Here is a 4695-nt window from a genome sequence, read left to right on the forward strand (position 1 = left end):
CTCTGTGCACAGGCGATGGAGTGTGCACAGTCCCTCCTGCCCTTGACACTGTTAGGAAGGGGAAGGCACACTGGGAGCTATCGCTGCAGTATGCAGAGACATTCGTTTGGGTTTATAGCCTTTTATTGCTGCTGCTGGTTGATCCTCCCTTCTCCCTGCCATCTTGAGGAGGGCAGCCGGGCAGGCTGGCACATGGCTGCACTGTGCTGAGCAGCTCAGCAGCAGGGCACCCTCCTGGCATGCCGCTGGACTTGCACCACTAGAAAAAGCACCAGTATGGCAGAGAAACTGGGTTTGGTACCCTGCTGGGATGGTCCCCAGTGCTATCCCTGCACAGCCCCTCTGCCCATACCTTGATATCCCCTGCCTCCACCACTCGTCACCTGCCTGGTTGTTTATAAAATTTTAAATCTAATGGTGTAATAAACTCCAATAATGATATTGCAGCTGCACCGGGGCACCCTGGGATGAATACATTACAGGAGCTGCAGCAGTTAGGCAGGGAGGGCAGCACTGGGGCTGGGAGATGCTCCAGTCAGTGCAGCAGGAGATGGTCAAGCTTCCCCCAGTCCTGCTGTGAGCAGGGCACCCCCTTGCTTCACTCCCTCCCAGGCAACAGCTGAGAAAAGATGACTGGTGGGCAGGCAGCCCATCTTGGCCACAGTTCTCCTTGATCATAAGGCATGCCAGGAGACCTTCAAGGAAAAGGATTTGTGGGGACCATGAGCCCCTAAGGCAGCCTACCGTCAGTTTCTGATTTATGGTCAGGGGATGCTCAGAGGGATGAACTGGGCTGAGCCTGGAGGACCACACTGCTTCCAGCTGTGGGCAGCCCCTGCAGCACTGGGCTCCTGGCTTGGGTGAGCCCCAGCCACCATGTGCAGCCCCCAAACAACAGCTGAGTGTCCCTGTCCTCCCTCAACAGTGCCAGAGCTGGCACCCACCCATCAGGGCTGGCATGCTGACATGCACTGCAGACATGGGTAGGGCTGCTGCTGACCACAGCTGGCACAGCTGGAAGGGCATCTCATAGCCAAGGGAACATGCCAAGAGCTCCTGACCCTGGACCGCTCCTCCTGCCCCACCCACAGTGCTTTGCCAAGGTGGCTCCTGCCTCCCACTTGGCTTTACTAAAAACAACAGAGCCATAAACTGCCAGCAGAGCTGCCTCAGCACAGCAATAGGGCTGAGTTTTTAAATGCACCCAAGTCAGGAGGCTTGGAGTTATGGCTCCCCAGGCAGCCATAGCTCAGCCACATGGTGCCCGTGAAGACCCTGTGCATTCACAGACGTGTGCCGCGGGCAAGGGGCAGAGTTAGTGTTACCATGGCAACCACTGCTCCCCCATTTCCCAACATCTGTGTGATTAAAACCTCAACCTCAGTGCCATAGCCCCACTGATGGCATGTGCAGTGGGGGCACCCTGCCTGTCCTCCCTGGGCTGCTGGGCGAAGGGGCTGGAAGCCAAGTCTGGGTCTGCCCCTGCCCCTTGATGGCTGGTGGAGTGGTAATGGACAGACTGGGTCTGCAAGGTAAATGGGAATTTGGAGAAGGTCACTGAGAAGTGGGCCCTGGACTGAGCACACCATGGGCATGGCACACAGCTGACCACCAAGCACACTGCATCAAGCCCTGCATGGGCCACAAGCACTGAAGACACAGTGGTTGCCACCTGGCTGCAGAGCACATGGCTAACAGCAAACACAGCGCACAGAACCAGTGCCTTCAGCACCCTGTGTGCTCCAAATCCTGGGCGTGTTGCTGGCACCAGGTGTGGAGCGCATTGCAAACGCCAAACACCTCACCAGGCTTCATCCTGAACACACTGCAAGTAGGGAAAGCATCCAACTGCCGAGCACTCTGGAAGCATTGACCCCAAGTGTGAGCTGGGCCACTGTTTACACGGCACCATCAAGCACCAAGCACCATCTTCCTGCAAACTGGCAGCTGATGCTGAGTCTGAGGGCACCACCAGTGCCATGTGTGCCACAGGCACTGAAAACTGCGCTGTGAGATGCATGGTGGACTGTGAGCGCAGAGTGCACTGGAGAGAGCCTCAGCAGGAATGGCATGGACCGGTGGCACTGCTAATACAAGAGCTGGCACTAGCAGTGGCACAGATCATGCAGCTGCTTCAAAGAGGGCTGGCATCTGGCACCAGGCACAGGCTGCATAGTGTGAACACCATTAACTCTGTGCAGCAAGCTCTGCAAAATGGTAAAAGCATCAGGAGACTTATCTTGACCACATCATGAGCTGTGCTTGCAAAGCATACTGCAAGTGAGTAGTGAGTTGGGCACTGGGGCTGGGTGCAGGGCAGATGCTTACACCTGTGGGAGCGAGTGGGAGCGGGACTGTGTGGGCAGTGGGAGCACACTGTGGGCACCACAGGCTGAGCCCACTGCAAACACTGCACATGCACTGGCACCAGGCACCAACCGCAGTGCCAACAGTCTGCTGTGAACACTCATCACACCACCGGAATCAAAACACTGAGTACACCGCAGAGAGCCGGCTGGTGCGAGCACGGGCTATACTGCAAATGCCAAGTCGAACAGACGCTGGGCACACCTTGAATGCAGAGATTACTGAGTGCTTGGCAAACACGAAACCTCAGCTGACACCAAATACTGAAGGTGCTGCAAACATCAGCAATGGCAGGGCCCATATCCTGAGCACAGTGTGTGCGCCGAGCGCTGCTGACACTGAGTGCGAGCACTGTGTAAATAACAATGATGCCACAGGTATTAAGTGCTGAGCACTCTGCAATTATCAAGCAAACTGTGGGCATCAGGCGCTGCACACACCACGACTGTAAACACACTGCAGGCACCAATTTAACAAATACACGCTTGATAACAAGCATGTGGCTGGTGCTGAGTGCACCGAAAAGAGCATGCGAGTATGGGTACAGAGTGCCACAGGCTATTGCATACACCAAATCTGGCGCAGGCAGTGGGGATGCTGCACACATCAGCTCGGGTATTGTGTGCATTGCAAATACCCAATATAGCATGGGCATTGAATGCCAACCAAATCCTTCACTGGCTCCTTCCTATGTGCTGTGCTATAAATAAGAAATGTGCCAAGGCACCACCCTCTTAAATGGACTGCAAACACCAAGTAGATGCAGACACCAGGCCACCCCACACTGACCACTGAGAGATGGGCATGCTGCAGCCAGCCCTCTTCCTGTGCCAGCCTCAAAGCCCACTGCAAAGAGCAGCTCTCCTAGGTGCCATGGTGGCATCAAACGCTGGCACACCTCATCTCACTAACCTGCTCCAGGCCGGCATCAGCAACCTGGCTTGCAGCCGGTGCTGAGTGCTGCCAGGGGGATGAAGGCAGCCCTGCCTGCAAGCTGCCAACCCCATGGTTCCCCCACACCAGGGTGTGTGGGGTCCTGCCTGTCTCACGGGGAGCGACAGCCGTGCAGGAGGGCCAGTGGTGCGGCATGTGCCGGTGTGCTCAGGGCCTGTTATTTCATTTTCACTTGTCCCATCCCATTAGCACAGCTGTCTGCCACCAGAGAAGGGAAAATTGATGCTAAACGGGATATCAATTTATCATGGAGTGTGTCACCCGCCGCACGGCTCTGCCAGCCGAGTAGGAGAGATGCGCTGCACCAGCCAAGCAGCACCTGTAATTAACAGCTCGTCTGCCTCCCCCTCGCTGCAGCCTGGGCACCAGCTGGCGAGTGCAGTACGGGGGAATCCCAGCTGTGGTCCAACCCCCACCCCCGACCAGGACCCCACCATCACTCCTTGGTGCTGTGTGTGCTCACCTCTCACGCTGCTGCCAGGGACAGAGGCAGTCAGCAGGTTGTATGTGGGTGCACCAGGCTTGCCAGCTCGTGAGATGCTTGGAAAGAGATATTTGTCCTCTGCCCCAGCCCTGCCTCAGCCGTGTTCCCCCCGCCCTGATCCCTTGCTGGTGAGGTGTCCCAGTGAAGGCAGAACTGTAACTCATGAGGTAACGGTGCCCAGTGAGTAACGAGCCGGGAGCCCGACTCCGGGGCATGAATTACAGCTGCTGCCGGCACTCAGTGAGACATCAATCCCAGCGGGTGGCGGGGATAGAAACGTAGCGTTCAGCGTGCCGGGAAGGGGCTGCGGGATGGGCCATCAATCCTGGGCAGGAGAGTACAATGCCAGAACAGGCATGGCTGGGGGACACACACTGGGGACATCCCTATCCACATCCCCATGTTTGCCCCTGGTCCCCCTAGGTGCCCCCAGCCCCCAGGAGAATGCAGGCTGTTGTACCCATCTGAGGGACCACAGCAGAATGGATGTTCCAGATGTGGCTTATCCCAGCCCTGGAGATGCCAGTGGCCATTCTGTGGGAACATGAAGGAGGGAAGAGCCCCCTGGGATACCTTAGTACAGAGCCAGGAACGGGATCCCAACTTGGTGCCAGAAAAATCTCCAAGGGTTTTTTCACGAGCAAGCTCTCCAACCCTAATACTCCAGGCTGCTCAGCTGTGCCTCCACCTCCCCTCAATGCTCCTGCCATACAGGGGTCCTGCAATCACACAGCCCCTTCCCCACTGTGTCCTGGCAGGAGCAGAACCAAATCCCCACCCAGCCACAGCCAGGCACTACCATGCCCTGTGTCCGGAGTGCCTGAGCAGCGTGGCAGTGGCAATGACAGTGGCAGGGCGGGAGAGAGCGGGCAAGCAGGGCAGCCAGCTGT

Source organism: Chiroxiphia lanceolata, chromosome 7, assembly GCF_009829145.1.
Source record: "Chiroxiphia lanceolata isolate bChiLan1 chromosome 7, bChiLan1.pri, whole genome shotgun sequence".
NCBI lineage: Eukaryota > Metazoa > Chordata > Aves > Passeriformes > Pipridae > Chiroxiphia > Chiroxiphia lanceolata.